Source organism: Calidris pugnax, unplaced genomic scaffold, assembly GCF_001431845.1.
Source record: "Calidris pugnax isolate Ruff unplaced genomic scaffold, ASM143184v1 scaffold211, whole genome shotgun sequence".
NCBI classification, from domain to species: domain Eukaryota; kingdom Metazoa; phylum Chordata; class Aves; order Charadriiformes; family Scolopacidae; genus Calidris; species Calidris pugnax.
In genome coordinates, this window is record NW_015091083.1 from 8,989,319 (window position 1) to 9,011,550 (window position 22,232).

At 48.4% G+C, this 22,232-nt stretch overlaps 1 long non-coding RNA gene across 1 annotated transcript; it reads left to right on the forward strand.

The window, feature by feature from the left end:
- The first annotated feature begins 3,424 nt into the window (after positions 1 to 3,424).
- LOC106897096 lies at positions 3,425 to 20,570 on the forward strand. The gene is made up of 3 exons (XR_001413718.1): positions 3,425 to 3,602; positions 12,899 to 12,994; positions 20,156 to 20,570. It is a non-coding gene; the product is annotated as an uncharacterized LOC106897096 (long non-coding RNA).
- Positions 20,571 to 22,232: the final 1,662 nt, after the last annotated feature.

Sequence of the window (22,232 nt, forward strand, 5' to 3'; positions counted from 1 at the left end):
TGCCGTATTTCAGCCCGCTCGTTTAAAATGTTGTTATTTGCTCCCTGGGCAGCCAGTAGTAAACCAGAGAAGCGATCAATAAACGTCCTTAACTGGAGCTCAGACTGCAAGCGGAAGCATTGTCTAAAACAACAGGGGGAGGATAAATCCTTGTTTCCTTCCCCCCGGCACCAGTGATTGCACGTATGCACTGATTCACTTGTCAGCTTGCCATTAGCAGACGCGCTCTCCCTCCCAAAGCACAGGGCTTGGGGAGAGAAGAGAGGGGAAAGCCACGCAGGGGACCAGTGGATACCCCCTTGGGCAAGCTGAGTCCCTCCTCCAGGCTGGACTCACACCTCCAGGAGGTGGGGATCATTTCTTTCTGGTATCTAATCTAAATCTACCCTCCTCAGTTTGAAGCCATTACCCCTTATCCTAGCACTGCATGCTCTTCTAATACATCCCTCCCCATCTCTCCTGTAGGCCCCCTTCAGGTACTGGAAGGACCTATAAGGTCTCCCTGGAGCCTTCTTTTCTCTGGGCTGAACAACCCCAATTCTGTCAGCTTGTCTTCATAGAGAGGTGCTCCAGCCTTCGGATCATCTTCACGGGCCTCCTCTGGACTGCCTCCAACAGGTAAATAAGAGTGAATGAAATCCAGGGTGACCACAGCCACAGCTGGTAGCCCCGTGGACACATGCTGGTCAGAGCTGCTGCCCCTTCAGAAGCAGGGAGGAGCTGGTCCTCTCCACCACAACAGCCTGTGCCAGGTGCTCCATCCCTCCCCACGTGTCGCCTGCTGTGTTGCTTATCACGAGAGCTGGGGGTTCCTCCTGGCCTCGAGCAGCAGTACCTCCACACCTTGAAGCCTCCAGACCCATAGCTCTTGTCAGAGCTGCAAATGCTGCTGAGATGCAAGCAGCGTCCCCCTCCTCCTCCTGCTCTCCCAGCCCTCCTCTGTTGGGATTCTTTGGAAGCAAACAAATGTTGTCACACTCCCACCAGCCATCTTTTTGGAAACTAGAAAGATTATTTTTCTTACCAGCACTTAGCACTTGGACAATACTACAGGATTACAACAAAACAAAAGCAAAAATCCATCCCAATTGTTGCCTGCTGCCATTAAACTCAAAGGCGTTTTCCAGACTGGGAAGTTGCCTCCAGTTGTAACTTGCCAATTAAATTGAGGTACCAAATCCCTCTATGAACAGCAACCTAAATACGGATTGTTAATTCCACTGGTGGCACAACCAGTCACTGACATGGCAAAGGGTTGATGGGTGGACAAGTGGTGGAAACCAGTTTTATTTTGTTCTTCCAGTGATGTAGCTCGTGTAGATGACTGTCCCTGGGTGCTCTCGCTCATCTCCAAAGCTCCCACCAGTCAGCATGTGGGTCACCACGCTCCCACCCAACCTGAGCTCCTGCGCTGATGTTTCCATGCTGTTCAATGCCACCATGATGCACGTCATAAGGCATCAACCTGGCATTAGTTGAGTGCTGGGGACATAAACCAGGAATAGAAGCTGCCCCTCTTGGGGTCAGGGAGTGGCTGGCTCCCTGTAAGCATCCCAGCAGCACCCACAGCCATGGGCACTGCTGCATTTCCTGGGCATGTTAAGCAAAACTGGCATGGAAAGGTGCTGCCCAACCTCAGCAAAGGGGTCAGAAACACTGTGCCAACAGCAAAATGTTTGTAGGCTTGAGCCCTGTATTTAAGCTGCTCCAAATGCTTGTTAGAGACAGCAGAAAGGCATCAGCCATGTGGAACGGGCCTTGCGTGACAGCTGTTTTACCCCAGAGGCATTTCAATAATCACTACATTAATTGCATCCCAGTTTGTACATTTTAGCCCAGCAAAACTAAAAGCAGTATCTGTCCTATGCACATGCATTGTAAGCCCACACGTAAGCAATGAGAGGCACTTCTCATTCCTGCTGGCTCTGCCTGGGATCCTGTGCATGTCTATGAGTGTTCCCGTTTGTCCCCCTTATCATAACATTTTCTTGAAACAGTAGAATACTGGAGATACCTGTTAGATTTAATGTCAGTCTGTAGGAAGGATCTTCTTCAGTTTTAGCCTTATCTTTCTCTGTAAGCCCTCAAAAGTAAGTGTTCAAAACTTATTAAGTATTCCTGAGTTGACCTATAGAGAAAAGCCAGGCAAATGAAGATCGTGGAATGATGTTTTCCTTATAGACACACCATTTAGGAAAGACTCAAATTAGACATCATCTACTATTAAACAAGCAGAATACTTCCCTGTGGGTAAATCAGGCACTCCAAGGTAGTAGCTGGAAGAGTTATAGGATTTGGGAATTGGAAAATACAGCTGATTTTCACTGCTGGTCGTAATGGACATGGTTTAGGAGTGGGCTTGGCAATGTTAGGCTTACAGTTGGACTCAATGATCTTAAAGATCTTTTCCAACCTAAATGAATCTATGATTCTATGATTGCACTCCATTGCAATAGCCTGAACTGGCTTGGTGGGCTCCGCTTGTTTCAGCAGCTTACTTTGGTCTGTGTTTAGCTCTGTGGGTGCAGATCCCACTTATTTATTATTATTTCACTTGTAATTCATTACTTGTGCCCTGATCATCGGCTGCTGGCCCAAGCCTAGCATGACACTTCTCCTACGAACCACAGAGGCAGATGAGAAGTCCCTTCTGAAGGGACTTGACTGTCTCAAGTCAGCAGAAGGATTCCCATGGGCGCTAAAGCAGCTCCGAAGTAGGTACGTGATACAACAGCTGCAAGTAATGGAAGGAGGGAATACTGTAGGAAAAGAGTTAAGGAAACAGAAGGTTACACAGATTGCTCAAAATATCCTTTCATTCCTGCCAGATATTAGTCAGCCTTCTCTCCAACCACAACATGTCTTCTACTAAAGCAGCCCTAAGAAACACCATTCTCTGTCCTCCTTCTCTAAATGTGATCCTACGTCTTCTGCCTTGACTCCAGAAGCTGGCAGCAGGCACCCAGGCTGTCACATTTGCAGCTGCCAAGGTAGAGAGAAAAAAATTCAGGCAATCCCAGCTCATATCTTCTGCCTTGACTCCAGAAGCTGGCAGTGGGCACCCAGGCTGTTGCATTTGCAGATGCCAAGGTAGAGAGAAAAAAATTCAGGCAATCCCAGCTCATCTACTTGTGTCTCACAGCTGTCAGCAGTGGGACACTGGCTGTCCACCTTGTCCTTTCCCATACACACCCCAAAACCAGAGAGCTGCACACACAGATGGACCTGGCCCACACTTCTAAAGAGCTTTTCCTTTTGTGTCTCACAGTTGTCAGCAGTGGGACACCGGCTGTCCACCTTGTCCTGTCCCATACACACCCTGAAACCAGAGAGCTGCACACACAGATGGACTTGGCCCACACTTCTAAAGAGCTTTTCCTTTTGCCTCCATCTTCTCTTGCAGGAAACCAGGCCCCCGGATGGCTCACCCTACAGAAAGACTCCACTGCAACAGCGCTTAGATACAGCTGAAGATTGAGAAATGCTACCTTGGTGCTGGCTGGAAGAAAATAAGTCTTGTCAACTCTGTTCTCAGATGACAATAAGTGTCACATTGCCATCCCAGCCAGAGAGCACTATTAGTGTCAAGGAGAACAATAAAGGTAAGGAGCGCAGAAAAGCACGTGCAGCCCACTTTAATTGCTCCCATCACTAACAAGTCGATGAATTGAAGCATGAAAGTGAATGTGTGCAAAAAGGTGTAAAGCTGAAGAAAGCACCCGTTGTTCCCTGGTGGAGGGGAAGGCTTGTATCAGCAGATCAAAGCTTCAAAAGCAGTAAGAAAAGATGAGCTTTGAAGCTGTGCTGGCCACGCTGTGCCCTCGGGTGACTTTGTATAAAATCAATCTCCCTTCTGCAAAAATAGGGATGGTACCTCCTTTCCTGCACCGTTGCCCATCTGGATTTGGTGTTTTTCAGAGTTCTCCTGGTAGTGACCATGCTCTGTCTGGTGCAGAGGAGCTCCCACCTCTAGGCAGGAATCTCTGAAACCTAAATAACAGTCTGCACAACCTGTGCTCCTCTGCATTAAATGTAGGGGCAATGAGGTAAGCGGCTCTGTAGTGGGCTGAAGGCTACTAGATACACTCTCTGGGATCAGGACATCCCTGTGAGGAGATTGGAAGTGTCCTATTTAATGCCCTCTCTCCAAAACTATCATCATTACTGTTCAAGAATACTCCTCTTTCTATTCCTCCCTCTTTTCTCCACTTCAAAGGGCCTGTGACATTATGGCAAACTGGATGAGAATGAGACCAACCAGGCAGGTTTTAATCAAACCATGCAATTAGGATCTTTCCCTTCTCACTCTGCCAGCCAAGGCTACTCACAGTCATGCTCTGTTAATGCCCTCTGCTCTGGAGCAACAAGTATCAGCTCAGACCTTGATTCAGCCCCTCCATGTCTAGGGAGGAAGGACTGTTTCATGACCTGATTCAGAGCCTCGTGACACTCAGTTGAAGGGCTCATTCCAGTCCTGATTCACACTGTTGTGATCTGATTCAAACCCTCCTGGACCAGCAGGGAAGTGGGACCATGACTCAGATGTCCGGGTTCAGAGCAGGGTGACACAGGACACCAGTGGACCACAGCTGGCATGAGTTCTCCAAAACCACCCCTGCTCCTCTGCTACCTACTGGTGGACACGCTACTGCCTGGGATGAGCTGTTCCAAGATGCGCTTTGGACCAGATTAATACAAAGAAGCTGTATGTTCAGAGAACAGTAGGGCACCAGGATATTCAGGTTGAAGTTGCCCCATTGGTAAATAGATGCTAATCCACCTCTGGTGATCACTGCACTTTCAACCTGTTGCGAGAACCTGCCCGGCATGGCCCCTCCTTCTGACACAGTGCCAGGTCTTGTTCTGCAGACGCTGCTGGATTGATGCCCTTTGCATCCTGCCTTGAAGAATTCAATGAGCTTTTTCGGCATCAGCAGCTCAGGGCTGCTGGGTTTTGTACCTCGTGCTTACACTTATGGGACCTGACAGTGGCTCTTTAATTCTTAATCCTTCTGAGAAGCAGACTGTGTGTTCCTTCCAGCTCGGATCAGTCTGGACCTCATTAGCTCTTCTCACCCGGGTGTGCCTAGAGGAGGTGTCAGATGCGCAGACCCAGGCAAAATTGCAGTCCTTGTTACTGCAATCAAGGCCTGTGAATTTTACACTAAATTGGAGCTGAACTCCTTGGTAAAGCCCCTGTGGCTTCCCCAGCATTTCTGATTTCCCTTGGTGTATTTGCCTTTTTGGCCTCCCAGATTTCCATATATGTTCAGGATGGAGCTCAGGGTGATGCCAGGACACAAACTGCTGATGCCAGTCCATCTGGAGGCCCTTACTCAGAGTAGTGGTGGGTGTTGACTAGCCCCACATCTTCAGGGACAGTTATTTGTCTGTGCACACCTGGAGGAGGTTGGAAGCTTTAGAATATCTTCACTGATGTCCATTGATGAACAGTGAGAAGAGCAGTCAAAAGCTGCTAGAGAAGCCAGAGCAGGATCAATAATGTTATCTTGTGAAAAGTCCTCAGCTGGTGCTCTTGGTAGGCACCGTCCTTGGATGGGATCCGAACAGATCAGCTTTCAGGTGGGCTTAAGACATCAAACACATCCCATTGGATCCCAGTGCCCTCCCTGGGAACAGAGACACATTGCCCCTTGGTATGTGCTTAGATAGGGTGGGATCACCCTTCCCTTGGTATCTCAGATCTGCAAACCATGCTTAATTTCCCAGATTTTTTGGTGATGGATTAAGTTAATGACAGAGGAGAGGGAGAGGGAGAGGGAGAGGGAGAGGGAGAGGAGTTGAAAAGGAGAGAGATGGTCTAATAAAATCCCAAACAAACAAAACAAGAAAGAAGGGGGAAAAAATTTGTAAAAAACAGTAGAGTCTTTTAGCCACTGCAGAGGAGAGGAGAGGAGAGGAGAGGAAGCCTTCCCCTGGTGGTCTACTTTGAGGAAAAAAAGTAGCTGAGGGGCAGGGTGGACTGTAAACTTTGGCAGCTGATTTGGGATTATTGGGACCAGCCTGGTACCAACAAGCAGCATGGCTGCAGCGTGGGCTTGTGGAAGCTGTTAGCTGGACAGGTTCTCTAAAAGGACCAATGCTGATCAAAACCAAACACACATAAAAATGTCACTAAACATAGCAGCATTTCAACCATTCCCACAGGCCCCAGAGTCAGGAACCAAAGAAGGAGAGCAGGATGTTTCTAGTGTCAGCTGCCTCTGGCTGTTGGCACAGGGCAAGAGTGAGGGGCTCAGCTCTTCCTTTTGAAGCCTTCACCCCACTGAGGGTCCAGCCTCCCGCAAGAATTGTGGCTTTTGAAGTCCAGTTCAGAGCAGACTTCAAGATGCGATGACACCAGTGAGCACTTTTCATGTGGAATTTTATACAAAGAAATGCAGAGTTTCCTTCTGCTCTTCAAGTTTGCTTCCACAGAGTAGTTTCTAGTTCAGAAAAGGAAAAAATGCCTGGCACGCCTGAGCGCTGCCTGAGCACTCATCATGGAAAGAGGCAGAGCTTTTCCCGGGCACCGCAGCCCCACGATTGTTTGCCTTACTAAAAAAAGGGATCATAATTTATCTTAACCCTGAGATCCCCGGCGTTTTCCGCAGTGCACGTCAGGCGTGGGTGGCAGGGAGCCAAGGCTGAGGGCTCGGCGTGGTGATTGCTGGCCGAGTGGGAACAACGTGCCCACCGTTACACAACGCAGATGGCAGCATCCCCAGCTCCAGAAAAGTACAATCCTGGTTCTATGGGGGAGAAAAAACAGACAGGGCTGATTGTTGAGGCACGGGCAGGATGTGGGGTGGGCTTTCCAAAGGGACAGGGATGGACCGGAGCACAACTCACATTTAAAAGCCCACCACCAGCATCACTTCTTAAAAACCCACCTTTATTAAGATTTGAGATACACTTCACTGTTATTTGCTGGTTTTGTCTTGGCCCTGATATGTCAAGTATGGCAGGGTCAGAGAGGAGGGGGAAAGACGTGTTAAGAAATTAAAAGTGCTTTCACACCATGTCTCAGGGAAACTGTATTTCCCTCGTGTTACTTGTGCTGTGGGATTTCAAAACCCACCAGAGTCTGGGAGACTTAGCACCAGCCTCCCAACAGTTAATGCAAAACAAACTGTAGCATGGTTAAGTAATCCTTTTTTACATGATGCAGCTGCAATTTGTCCTTCATTGTCACTAAAACCAGAGAAGCTGGAAGTAAATTGTTTTCGTCAAACCAGGACAGAGCTAAGTGACCAACAATCCCGCTGCTGTCTTGGCCCTGAACGTATGAGGTTTTTTTTTTCCAGAGCCTGATGCAAACTGAGATATTTGCATTTTGCTCATTCGCTCTCACATGATCAACGCCATTTCACTCCCCCAATTTTCATCGCAAGAGGTGTATTAGCAGCTAAGTAATCCATGCAGTTATCTTGCCGTTTCCCTCGCTGAGGAGCAGCACACACGGGCACTGCAGTGAATCCCCAGCGCAGCTGGAGCACAGACATCCCTACCCCCGGGCTGCAGCCACAGCAGAGGTGACAGCCTGGCTCTGCAGCATTAGGTCCTTCCAGTGCCTTTCAGCACCCTTGGGTGACCTTGCTAACATTTCCAGCACTGCACGCCGTTTATCTGAGCAGCATGTAAGCCAAATGTAAGCCTGCATGTAGTAAACCAACCTCACACTGTTTGAGTGAGAGCTATGCATTTCCACCTTTCCCTTTTTCCAGTAAAATATTTCCTGGCCCCTTTTTCAACAGGGGCAAAACTGGTAGAACTGAGTTAAGTCCAGTCAATCTGAACACAGTCAAACAAATGACTCATCATGAGCTTTATGCATAATTAATAACCTGGGCCACAGTCGATTTACATGAGCGTAGCTCCACTGGTTTCACGCCCCTCTGCCTGTTCACGTGAACTTTCTTTTTGGCCCAGGCACTCAAACCCATTTTACTGAAAGGATGCAGCACAGCACCTCTCCAGCACCCCTGCACCGGCACCCTGCCCTCCTCCCAACCTCATCTTCAGCACAAGCCTGCTGACAGCAAGGGGCTTTGCACATTGCAGAGGGTTGCTGGCATTGCAGTCACTCCCAAGATCTTTCTTTCAAATTAAGAAATCAAAAGGAAGTACTTTCATCAGAGAAATTAGGTTTTCATATTATCTGCTGCTTTTCTCTGGAAGGTGAAGGTACAAGAAAAATGCTGTTTGTCAAAATAAATAGCGATGTCACCATAGACTTTAGCTGAGAGAGGTTCAGACTCTTGCCCCTGCATCAGAGAAATCCTAGCTTAGTTATTAAAGTCACAATCATCTTCCTTTGCTTCTGATATTTTTGGTCCAATAGATGCACAAGTTTCCAGTTGCTGCCCCTGCTTGACTTTTCCCAATGACCCTTCTCAGACCCGGCTATTTGGTACCATGCTGTCAGGCACCTCCTTCCTCCACCAGCTGCACAGGAGCTGATTTATTTGCCCTTTAAAAAAATTCATCTTCCTCTAGACATTTCTTCTTCTAATTATCCAAACCTTTGTTTCCTTTCCACTGCCTGATAAGTGCTATTTATATCCACAGCTGCTGAAGTATCTTCTTCCCAATAGCAGGTGAAGAAGATTCCTATCACAGCACATGTTCTAAAAATCCTATTCTGTTTTCTAAAGTCATTTGATGCTACCTGTCTTTTGCTTTGTGGAAACTGCCTTTCTGTATTTTGGTGTCATGCATAAAATGACAGGAATGTCCTTGTCGGGGGCAGGGGGGTGGGGTGGTAAAGCAATAAAAATTAAAGGAAAGCCCCAGGACAATACAGTTAAGCTGGCTGCAGAGCTGAAAACGGTGGTCCCACTTCCCCTCCCCTACAATGAAGAACTAGGGCTTCTCCAGCTTTGTGGAGGAATAAGCCCACTATCCTCCTTTTCCTTGTGGGATTAGTTTTCTGATTGTCCATCTCCTTTAACCTCCTCACTCTGCTGGCACAAAAGTGGAAGCAGCAAGGGGAGAAAACAGCGGAAAAAACACCCCTTCCATCAACAGCTATCCCATACATCACTAGAAGTATGTCTGGGTTTGGAGATCTCTGTCCTGGGGTAGTTAATTTGATGGAGTTATAAACCTGCCCCAAATTCAGAGGAGGCACGTGGAATGGTCATACAGGAGGTCAGTTGCTTCTGGCCTTGTGGCCTGTGCTACAAACCTCACACGGACCCATTCCACACAGCTACATCCAGGCAAACATTCCCTGGGTCAGCAACACCTGCACTCCAAAGCCCAGAGACAGATTTTCAGCTTCTTCCCTGCAGGAATCAAGAGAACCAAACCTTGGTTGCACCTGAGGATCCTGAGCTCTGCCATTTGTTTGTCCTACCACAGTGCAGAATTCACACCTGATCTCAAACAGGCTTGGTTCCCTTTTGTGTCCGTCAGGCTTCAAAGCAGGTGTGGTTAAAATTGAAACTTGTGTTAAAACTGACCTTCTTATCAGCAATTTCACTGCAATTATTGAGAACCTTTTCCATTTAACCTAGCACAACAGAGCCTTCAGGCTCAGCTGCGTGGCCAGTGATTAAAATTAAAAAGTCCATCCTAGATAAATGAAGGACAACCCTATTGAACAGTCAAAGAAAGGAGCTCATGCCCAACTCTCTGTAGCTTAAGGGATGGGTTTTGCACATGGGAATTTGCAGACCAGAGGGCAGCGGCTCTGGTCAGAGCGTTGAACCTCCCCACTGCAGCTCTACACCAGGCAACACAAGCGTTGTGGACTCGGCCCCACAGGTACCTCAGCAAGATGCATCCAAGAGAGCCATTGAGGGATTCAGCCTTCAAAATCCCTGCTATTTGCACAGACGTGCTGAAGAGTGAACCAGGATGCAGTGATCAGCCCTCAGTCTTTAAAAGTTTTGCAATTGCTCCTTGTGCTGAAGGAGGAATGAAGCAACTGCAGCTCCGTCCGGAGAGAGGTCACTGAGCTGCACCCCAGCAAACTGCCAATCTGATGATGGTCTCTGCAGGCCTCAGCTTTATCAGCCTTATTCCAGGCACTGGTGTGCTACAGCAATTAGTTTTAATTTCAGCACCAGCACCTTGTGCTCAAGTTCAATGTCCTGGCATCTCATGTGAGACTGACAAGATGTATCACCACTCCGTAGCTATCTCAGTAACACTCCTCTGCCAAATGCCTTAAAGGGCTGCCGATGCTGAAGAAATGCTCTGAGTTATTTGCATCTTGGTGGACCCACTATAACATACACGGAGGGTAACCCCCAAAACAATCCTGGAAAGTGCAGAACACGCAATGACGCATCACATGGAAGAGGGGCAAAAAACTCCATATAAAAAAGTTTACAAAGTTATCCACAGAGGGAAAAAGGGAAGAAGTCAAAATAAAGCCGTGAGAAGAGAAGAATGTTCCTGTAAGAAATGAAGAAAAAGTCTTCTGAGTGTGATGAGCCGTTGGGAGCAGCCCGACCCCTGGGAGGGAGCTGCAATAGCACAGCGAGAGCATTGAACAGACCGTGATATGACCACAAGTATCTGCACTCTGAGGGCCAAAATGACAGTTTTGTGCAAACACCTCTGCCAGGACACATTTAAGGTGGTTTTTACCTACTGTGCCAGGCCAGCACGCCAGTCCCTGTGCATCACTGACTGACACCAGTTAGGTGTAAAAAACTAGCTGTAAAACGCTGTGCCCTGAGAATGTGGTACACAGGTAAGCCCTCGTGTGTGCATTGGCAACGAGAAAATATCTAGTGATATTTTATGCATTGTTGGAACCCAATTACTTCTAGTTACAAAAGTCACTCTGATGTTGGACCTCTCTGCCTTGAGTATAAGTTCCACCTAAACACGAGGAGGAACTTCTTTAGTGTGAGAGTGGCAGAGCCCTGGAACAGGCTGCCCAGGGAGGTGGTGGAGTCTCCTTCTCTGGACACATTCCAAACCCACCTGGACAAGTTCCTGTGCAACGTGCTCTAGGTAGACACGCTCTGGTGGGAGGGTTGGACTAGATGATCTCCAGAGGTCCCTTCCAACCCCATATGATTCTATGATTCTATGAAAACCAAGCCTAGCACACATGGAAATGCTCTGAGAAACCACCTGATAAAAACAAACAGCCCTTGTCTCAGCGATCTGGTTGGGTTCCTGGGAACAGGGGTGCCAAGAGCCACCAGCCACATCCCCCAGTAAGCAGCACGTCAACCAGCAAGAGGGACACAGCAAAGGTCCCTCCGTGCCATGGGCTGACAAGGGTAAGGGCGAGCAAACGCCCTTTGCATTCGCCAGGATCTGTCACCTCCCTCGGTGCGATGTCAGGGGCGTTATTCCCAGATGCTGTGTAAACAGAGGTGTGTTTGCTGCAGCGCGTTCCCGACGGGGCTGGTCGGAGCTGCCCTGGCAGGGTGGAGGGAGCAGAGCACCCGCCTTTCATGTGCTGGTGGCACGGCACCAGCAGCAGCCACGCTGCAGGCTTAGAGGTGCCTTGCTATTCCTGGAGAAAGGTCCACATCCCCCAGGTGGGGCTACAAGGGGTCCCTGTCTGCCCCCATCCACACTCACATCTATCCATGGGTGCACGGGAGCTTCCCCTGCAAGGTGGGCTGAGCTCCTGGGGGCCAGTGGTGGCCCCCCAGCACCCGCGTGCGTCTCCTTCCTCCTCAAGGCACCCGTCCAATTTTCACCAAAACAGCCTGGCCTCATTTGTAGTAGCCTCCCCCAAGCTGGCACACACAGAGACCTCCGGCCATGCCAAAGAGGCTCTGGCCGTGCCCAGCCAAAAAAGGCTCACCTCCCCCTCTGCAACAGCCCAGCACCGGGCACAAGAAATCCCATCTGCCCTCTCCCTTCCCGGGGACAGATTTGCATATTGGGTCAACCGAGTGTTTCCAGCCGCTTGATTTCCAGGGGATAATATTATTCATGAAGCTGTTTGCAGCCCCCAAATCCTTGGCTGCTGTCTGTTTGCTTCTTTCCTGCTCCCTCTTCCCTGCTTTTTACTCCCCCTTTGGCTGTTTTGTCTGTTAAAAAAAAAAAAAAAAAAAAAGAGTTTCCCTTGGCTGTACTTTCAGTAGGACATTTCAAAGTCAGGCTGAGATGGGTATTAAATGAGGATAGATGCCAGGTTCCTTTTCGCTACACCCAAAACTACCAGAATAGCACCGAAAGCTGTAAATGAGGTCAGCTTTGCACAGGAGCTTCCCCAGCCTTTGCTGGGAGCGATGCTGCGCTGCCTGCGGGAGACGATCCCTTTAAACGGATCTGGTGCAGCTTGTCTTGGGGGACTGGTGTGATGCAGTGAGACCTCTCCCAGGGCTGCCCCCTCCCCTCTATAGACACGGTTTGGGACCCGGATCTGCTCCTCTGAGGGTGCGCAGTCAAGGGGAGGCACGGGAAGCCCACGGCACCCCAAGGCTGGTTGGGACATGGTAGCCGGAGGAGATAGTCTGGATATGGGGCAGGGTCCCAGCCTCCAAAGGAGAGAGGATGCACACAGGCAAGATGGTGGGTGGCGAGGAGAGCATCTCTTGGATGAACAGCAACAGGCTGAGGGCTGAGATTGCCTGGGGGAGCTTCCCGTCAAGTCCTCCACAGCTTCCAGCGCGGCGCTGTCGATGCTCAAATGCGCCCTTTGGGATACGACTGGTGGAGCAGGAGGATGGCTGGTGCCCAGATGATGCGCCTGTGGGCAGAAGGAGAGACAGCATGTGCTCTCTTGTCAGTGAAGCTGTTGCCTCCTTGGTAACGCCATTTGCAAGGTGAAGCCAGACCCTTGCTCCCTGTGGAAGGTTAGCTCCCTGGTTTTGGAAATGTGGAAGCAAGGAAGTCGGGGTACGGGCAGGGGAAATGTTGAAATTCCAGTGGAAGAGAATTAATGGTCTCACGTGGCTTTTCTCCTTTGCAGAGCAATTGCTGGTGCACCACAGGGAAGAGCTAAGAACAGAGCAAAAATACGTGCTCCTTCCCCCGACCTGCAGCTGAGGGACGTCCTGGTTCAGAGGTGAGGCCTGTGTGTTTAGTAGCCCTGGGCATATTTGCCTTCAGTGAGTTTGTCTAATTGCTTTTTGAACCTGTGTAACCTTGGGGTGACTGTGTCCCACCCTTCAAATGTGTGTTTGGGAACACTACAGGCCATCTCCTCTCCTCTCACTTGGATTTTGGAGACCTGCCCTGTCCCACGGGGCACCCTCAGTGCTGGGTCTTTGCCCTGAGGCAGGACCGTCCCCTGGGCCGGGGACAGGTACAGCAGGAGGAGGAAGGAGGAACGGGTCCAAGTCCTCAGCCATTAATGGAAACGCAGGAGCACGAGGAATGTAATTAGTGTCTTGGCATGGTGCTTGGGAAAGCCAGAGAGGCACGTCAGAGAGAGGAGGAGAAAGGGATCAGAGGATAAACCAGAGAGCAGAGATCACGAAAACAGAAAGCAAAACACTGTGTGGCCCCTAAAAGACGAAGGTCCCCTGGCTTGGGCAGATCCACTGTGCTTCTCCTGGTGGCTTCAGACATCCGTGGGGCCTCTGGGGATGTCGAGGACAAAGCCTATGGTGTGAAAGGCTTCTCCAAGCGCTTGCAATCCTTTTCAAACCCTTTCTACCCTGAACACCACTTCTGTGGTTTCCATGGAGATGTCATCAATAGGGGAGGGAGTGGAGGTCCACGTGTCCTGGGTGGGAAGGGAGGGATCAGCAAGAGCAATCTCACTCTCTTGCACCTATTACAAATCTAAGCAAGTAAATAGATATTGATTAGCTAGGAAAATCTTCTCACTGCCCTGACACTTGCAGGAAGCACAGCGGAGGTTCACATGAGGTGTCCCCTTGACATCTTGGTGGAGGCAGGTAAGAGGAGCAGGAGAGCAAGGCGGATGGAGAGCTCCTTACCACCTCCAGCTGAGCTCCCTGGTGGCAACACAGTCCAAAATGATAAGCAAACGACCATTTTCTACCCTAAATGGCAGCAGCAGACCTTCAACAAAGCCCTGAGTTTGCTTAAATTGTCGGAGTGAGCTGTAGCTCAGCTCGCCAAGGCCACCTTTCCTTGCTCCCTCCCCACGTCACGGCCATCGCAAGCCGGGACGGGGTGGTGGGGTGGCCATCTGCAAACAAGGAGGAGGGAAGGCCTGGACCTTACCGCTGAGTGTTTATTTGCAAGATGCTGTTGTGTTTGGATAGAGCTCCGGGCAGGATGTGCCTGCAGTAAACACAGGAAAAGGGCTGACGCCGGAGTCGAGTGGAAGGGCTGGCAATAGTTTCCAGTTTTAATTAAAAATGGCCCTTCTTGGGGTAGCATGTGATTCCTGAAGCAATGGTTGATAAAGGCAGGCAGGTTGCTGAGGGCTCCACCTTCAGGGTGCTGTGGAGGTGCCTTGGTCACTTGAGTTTCCTTTCTTAGAAATGGCCCAAGGAGACACCAGAGGCATCTGGAAAAATACATCCATGGGTTTAAACACTGAAACGTCTCCTGATAATTTTCTTTCACCTCAAAATCAAGCACTTGTTTGAGACAGACACAAAACCTGCGTCGTGCCATGTCGGTTGGCCACAAGCCCTCCTCATTGCAAGTGCTGCTTCTTGGCCAGGGAATAAGAGGCATGTTAAAGAAACTCGGGGTTGCCGTGTCTGGCTCTGTAATTTCACAATTCCCATGCTCAAAATGTCTGAAGGCCTGTAAATGGATTTTCCATAGAGCACTGCCCCCTGCTGTGGGCTCGCCATTCCCACACATTTCACTCCTCCCTGGCAGCAATAATGTGCAAAATAATGGTGGTCTCATCAAATTCTGGGCCATTCGCTGCCGATTTGTCTGCTCTATGTCCTATGGGTCTCCCACAAAGCAGAAGCTTCCTCAAAGCATGGGGAAGAAGAAATACCAACAGAACAAAAGGGAGGAACAAGGGGACAAAGGAATTCAGTCAACGTATCTCTTTACCTCGACGAAATCCCTGGCTGATACCTGAGATCTTGGGGCATCTGGGTCTGCAGCAGCTGCAGCCCAGGCCTTTGACACTGGGGCTTACCCCACCATGGAGGCACGTTGTGTGACTAATGCAGCAGGTGGGGATGGATGGGACCAGTTGAGCACAGTTGCTGATGCCACTGGGTCAATCCCATACGTACATGAAGGGCTTGAGTGATTTTACTGCTCAACGGCAATGAAGGAAATACACATCTCTGAAGCTTTGCTCCTCTTGTTGGTATTAAGATGCATTGAGTTGAACCCTCAGCCATGATGCTCGTGGAGTTGTGGTCCCGTCCAGCAGTAGGAGAGGCATCCCAGGAAAGCACAGGCTGCCCATGGGGACCAGCGCTGTAGGAGCTGTGTCCAACTAAATCACAGAATCATGGAATTGTTGGAGTTGGAAGGGACCGCTGGAGATCATTTAGTCCAACTCCCCTGCTAAAGCAGGATTGCCCAGAGCACATCACTCAGGCCTGCACCAAGCAGGTCTTGAAAATCTCCAGAGAAGGGGACTCCACGACCTCCCTGGGCAGCCTGTTCCAGGGCTCCATCACCCTCACTGTAAAGAAGTTTTTCCTCGTATTTGAATGGAACTTCCTATGTTCCAGATTGAGCCCGTTGCCCCTCAGCCTAACACTGGAAACCACTGAAAAGAGTCCGGCTCCAATCTCCTTCAACCCACCCTTTAGATACTTGTAAATGTAGATAAGGTCTCCCCTCAGCCTTCTCTTCTCCAGGCTAAAGAGCCCCAGCTCTTTGAGCCTTTTCTCATAAGGGAGGTGCTCCAATCTCCAATGCTGCTATCAGAACTCTTGCAAAACTCTCCCAACCGTGGAGGACATAAAAATGCACCCCAATGACATGATATTTGCAGCAACCAAGCCCTCTGATGTGGCTTTCTCACTTGCTGGCACCGAGCAAGTTTATTTGGCACAACAATGTGATTTTCACAACATGATTCTTTTCCCAGCATCACTGGGGTCTAATGTTTAAATCCTTCTCAACAACTTGGCCACGCTCGGGGGCAAGTCTGTTAATGCAAAAATCTGATTTCTGGTAACTCGATCTGTCGTTGAGCGAGTGGTCTGCCCGCAGCTGTGCTGCCGGACCGCCTCGTTTTTACGGTGGATAATGTATTTCAAAGGTGGCCTGGTGTCCCATGGAGGTGAGACTGTTCTTCTCATTTCTAGCAGATGAACGCAGTAGCTAAAAAGCCAGCCTTTCACCTGCTGAAGTCCATCACGACTTTGCCCTTGTCTTAGGAGAAGCTGGTAGCAACTTTCAGTTAAAGAAGAAAAAGTAGAAGAATGAAATTAAGTCCTCTTAGCACCCGAGCTGCAGGAGGAAGAGCTGCAATTTTTGGAAACGGAGGACACAGAGAGGACAGGAAGTTTTGGAAACCGCATGCTAGATTAAATGAGCTTAGCGTGCATTTGCTCTGAATTAACCATGAAATATCTTGGCAAAAGTCTACCCTACCGTAGATTGTAAAGTATTCTATGGTAGATTATAAAATGACTAGTCAGAGAATACCTTGATTGGCAGATAAGAAGAGGTGGCTGCTGTAGTGCGATTCACAAAACGAAGCCCCAGGGCACTGCTACCTACGAAACAGCAATTCCACCTGCTCCACAAAGACACGGCTGCAAGCAAAGGGAAGGGAGAGGAGGCTTTTTCCCGCAGTTCTAATTGGGACTTTGAGGTAGCAGAGAGGGAGATGGCCCTGGAAGGAGTGTTTTTAGCCAAGAAGAAGGCTTTTTTGGTTGACATTCATACTGGGAAAACATATTGGCATTGGTGAACCACCAAAGACTATAAGAAGCATTGCGCATTCCCTGGTGGTTTGGGAGACACAAGGTTTCATTCTGCAACTTCTTATTCCCCACGTTAGCAACTCCCAGCAAATGGTAGAAAATTTATCTTTACAGTGACGTCTGTGGCTGAGCCAGGAACTGAAATAGTTGGTACTGAGGAACATCTCTGCTGGCCTGGAAAAGTCACCAAGGCGATACAGTGTAAAGTATATTTCTGCATCCTCCATCCGCTTTGCAAAATCTCCCTAAGAAAGCTGAAAGAAAAGGTTTAAAGGTTTGGGATGCTTTTTTTCGTACCTCTTCTGCCATTTATTTTCTCGATGTGACTCACTGCTGCCATTAAATTAAACGTATCCAGGTTATAGGGGAGTGAATATATGCAGGGATTAAAATAGGCTAACATTATGCCATTGAAAAATTACTTAGCTTGCTGCTGAATGAAAGCTCTGTGCTGACCTGCGCAACTATTTGTGCCCAGGAACAAAAACAGGTCTAAAAGACAGAAATGAGAAGACAGCTGGCAGGATGAAATGAAGAAAGAGAGAATGTCAGCTGCCTCTCCGGGGACCAGGAGTCTTTGAAATGAGCCCTGCCAGAGAAAATAGAAGTCCTGTTGCTGGGCTCTAGCAAAATATTAGCAAAGGCCGGATCCTGTATGCCTCAAGGCTGGAGCGTATCAATGTAAGATAAAAGTGATAAGCCAGGGTGGAACATGGATGCTCCAGCTCAGCATTAATGCTTATGTCCCACATGTCTGCCCCTCAGCATACCCAAGAGAAAGGGAATAAGTTTACCATAGCCCTGATACTGGCACCCATCGATGCTGAGGACAATCCATGGTGTCTCTCTTGTGCTAACACCCCACAAAGGACCAGGGACAAGAAACTATTCCCAGTGCATCAGGACAGAGAATCCAGTATGGGTCTTCTTCTCACACTGCCATGGTGATCCACCTCAGGTTTACATAGGGTTTCCCACTGACAAGCCACACTGTTAGCTGATGTAGGTGGACTTCACATGAGCTGAGGAGCTTGGTGAAATGTCCCAAAATAAGAGAAAGGTTTTTCCCTTTATCATATTGGTATGACTGAAATCTCAAAGCCACAAAGCTTTTGGACTGAAGGAGGATCCCAGCCCACCTCTGGCCATAATTATTTCAACACAGCTGTTCAGACATGGGCATGGGCAGCCTTTGTCCTGCCGTAATTATTTTTGCCAAGGTATGGTTTTTATTGATGTATCCAGGAAACAAACTGTTGTAGGATGGTTCATACTGCTAGCTATATGGGTCCATACTGTGTCTGCTACATAGGACAGATTAATAACAGACCTGTACTTATTTCTGTACCTATATAAGAATAAATATCCATCCCAGTAGCCTGGCAAATCCCATTTCAACCGCTCTATATAATTACATGCCTACCTTCTTTAGTGCAGAAATTGTACTGTATGTTTAAACAGGGAGAGTTATTGGGAGTAGCTATCCCAGTACAGATGTATTATACCAGTACATCTGTGCCCACTCAGGAGGAGTTTTGCCACATTAACTGTGTGCACAGCTTAGCATGAGGACTTATTCCAGTCAGCAGAAGCTGTCACAGAGAGTACAGTCTACCAGAACACATGCTCTTCTGCAGGATACGATGAGCACCATTCCTCCACCAACACAGGGGCTTGACCAAGAGGTAGAGCCTGTGGTGGAAAAAAAAGTAAAACAAGTGACCTCTAATACCAGGAGAGCTTTGTCAAGGAAATCGTGTTTTCCCTACAGTGGGGAAAGTAGAGTTGTTTACTCCTTTTTTGGTCCAACAGTAGTGGGTGTAACTAAAGGCAGCCAAAAGCATGGCCTGATTTGATTGACTTGTTAACAATTTAAATAGCTGCCTCGCGTTTTGTTGGGCTGCCGGAGAAGCCAGCCTGTTTTGTAGGGTGACACAGGGCTGGGGTATAACGGGTGAATAGCCCCCTTTCTAGGGAACCCCTCTTTCCACCAGGCTCTTTCAGTGTTTGACACTCCTGGAGAGTTTTTCCCCCCCGTGGGCTTTCCACATTGCTATTTTTGGGAGATTTCAGAAGCGCAGCGCAACCTTCGTCTGTTCAGCTTCTCTCTGCCTGCAGAAAAGCCTCCCTGCACCACTAACCGTCTAAGTGTTTGGTGTTAAATTATCCATCAGAGGTAGCAGAGGGAGTTGATTGCAGCGTCTTTACGGAGGATAAAAATAGCGAGGGCAGCAAGGAGACGAAGGCAGCGGCGCTTTGAGTGTGCCTGGAGTTGGTATCTTCACTTGCAGACAGCAGGGACTGGTAAAAAATAAAAGGATCTCATTTCTCTAATCGATCGAAATGTAAACAGCCGTGTCTGAGTTCGTGCTGATGACCTTCATCTGTTTGGCAGGGAATGAGACACTAGACACTGCAAATTTCCCCACAGCAGCCTGAAAACTCCCACTGGCCAGCCTGAAACCCCCTCCTGCCTCCAGGAAACAGCCCTGCTTTCCTTTCCAGTGCCAGCCCTGCACTGAGCCCCAGTGTCTTAGGAGGCACCACGAGCTCCCTGGAGTCTGACAGGAGGGAAACCAGCTCCTTGCAATTTTTGCAGCTGTTAAATAAGCGGGGCATCCTCCTACCCCTGCTCCACCAACCCCTTCCAGCTGCTCCTCTCCTAATCCAGGCTCTGACAGCCTCGCTCCACCAAGCCCACCTTATAGCGGCCTTTCAATACCTGAAGGGTGCCTATAGAAGAGCTGGGGAGGGACTCTTTGCCAGGAGGTGTAATGATAGGACAAGAGGAAATGGTTTTAAATTGGAAGAAAAAAGATTCAGATTAGATCTCAGGAAGAAATTTTTTACTATGAGGGTGGTGAGACACTGGAACAGGTTGTCCAGGGAAGTTGTGGCTGCCCCATCCCTGGAGGGGTTCAAGGCCAGGCTGGATGGGGCTTTGAGCAACCTGGTCTGGTGGGAGGTGTCCCTGCCCAGGGCAGGGGGGTTGGAACTCGGTGATCTTTAAGGTCCCTTCCAACCCTAATCATTCTATGATTCTATGATCATCGATGCAGTGTGGCATCTCTCCCTCCAGACCTTGCTGAGAACTGACAAACTCACTGTTGCTTGCAGCCCAGAGCTGGGGTTGACATGCAGAGGAAGGAATCATTGGCCCACAGCATGTTTCTGAAGCGGGGAGGAGGTGGGACTCGCCTCCTCTGGCCCACGCACCAGTGAGCCCATGGTTGCCATCACGTCGCGTGCCTCTTTCCCTGCTCCCCGCAATGGGGCTGGCCCAGGAGAGCACAGCCATCTGGCAGCTCCTACGTGTGAATGGTGCCGCTAAAGAAATGAGGATTTCACATTCAGATCCCCTTTTTTTTTCTTTTTTTTTTTTTCTTCAGAAATGCCAATCAAGCGTGTGCTACTTGGGCTGGGAAAACGGTTTCAGAAGCTTGCCAGGATTAATAGAGCTTCATTGCAGTTTGGTGGGGAAAAAAACATCAACAGGAGCACATTTCCCTGAAAGTCCAGGTAATTTCGGGCCCAGAATTCAGCTTTTCTGGGCTAAATCCCTGCATGGATGTAGAAAGGACCTAGCTATCAGGAACATTTCAGGAGACAGCAGAAGAATACAGTGCAGGAATCTTACCTAAGAGCAGCTTTGGGGAGTGAGTTTACATCCTTTATCTCGAGACGGGGATGTGCTCTGGTAGCAGAGCAGAATCAGATTTGTTTTTCACTGGTATGAGGGACTGGTGGCACAAATTTCAGCGATCTGAACCTACATCCTGTGGTATAATAAGAGCTGAAAAAAAAGGTAGTGAATCCTTTACTGTTCCCTAGCACCTTCTAGGACAGTCAGAAATCACACCACAGACACACACCTGTTCCGCAGGGACATGCCAGGGACATATTTATCTGTGATCACTTTCTTGCAATATTAAGCATTTATTAATCAATAACTGGATAAGTGTTATCTCAGAAATGCTGATGCTCTGCTATTTCAGTGCTGTACACACAGTCAATGGCAACCCTTCCCCAAAAAGTAGACAGCGAACCTGGTCCACCCACACCCCACATGCATTCTAGGAGCACTTGTGCTCTGCTAGCTCAAGCGGTCTCTGAGAGCACATCTCATACTTCTACACGTGTAAAAAGCTGTGGATGCCACTGGAAATTAGACATAGTACTACGTTCCCAATAACTTGCTTGGGAAGCACAGAGTCGAACCACCCTGGCACAACATCAGCTCTTGAGGCTGTGACTCATGAAAAAGAGCTCAGTGGTCCTATGTGTGTGCAAAAAGGAACAAGATTTGACATGTGCAGTCATCTGCCATGTCCCCCATCCTTCCAACAGTTCAAAGATTTCCAGGGTAGGTGCTGAATGCAGAAGACCGTGGGGTGCGGGGAGCAAGTGGCCACACTTAATCTGAATTTGGTGCACAGAAAACTGTGAGAATCTGCCTTCTTGTTTGTATGACTAACCACGGGTTAGATATTCAGCCCCAGCAAAGTTTTTCAACCAATGGAGACTCTAAGGCACGGGGGAGAAACGGTCCGAAATGACCCTGCTTTGCTAAAAGTTACATCTGCAACTTATAAAGCAAATTGCCATGGTAAAGAGCTATCAGGGAGGCTGAATCATCTCCCCATCCTCTGCACATTTTCACTTTGACATTTGTTGTCCTTCTTCTTCTGTTTAATGAGCGAGTGAAATATATTTGAAACTTGTGTCAGTGCATCTCAGCAGTTGAAAAACTATTTTAAAGGAAAAAAAAATACATTTAAAATCTGAGTGTAAAGAGAGCACATAGAATGATTCACCTATGCCGTTGTGCGTTTTATTCTGGTCTGTAGCAAATCAGAAACAAAAAAATCTGAACATCCAAAACAACTAATACCTCATTTTCTCTCTACCTTTCATTGGCGTCAGCACCACTAAACATTGATACACTAAGCTTTACGTGGGCAAATTAAGCTTTGATACTTCAGCTGTATATATTTTGCATATGAGATATGACTTTATAGATATATATAAATATCTTGAGAGATATATCTCAACCCTGAGATATATTATTTAGGAGAAAACTGTTTATGACACCTGTAAAAAAGATGAGCATTTCATACAGATGAGTTTTGTGAAGATAGCAACGTGATGACTGGTCTCTGTGTTACTAACACTCCATTAGCCCTTTTTCCAGCCCATTACTAACATCAGGAAAAAATGTGTCTTTCTGAATAACCTTCATGTGGTTTATTCACACCGAGATCTTCACAAGGTAAATATCAAATGCAAAGGGCTCCAGCCACTGGGTAAGGCAAACTAAACCACTTTATATCCTCTCTGTGACTGTCCCAGTGGTATGTAGACAACATTGCTTTCTTTTCAAAATGGCAATAAGTTGTTGCAGATTCAGGGCAAAGTTACTGCTGGTGCAAACTGGGAACTCTTCTCTGACTTGAAGAACTTGTGCCA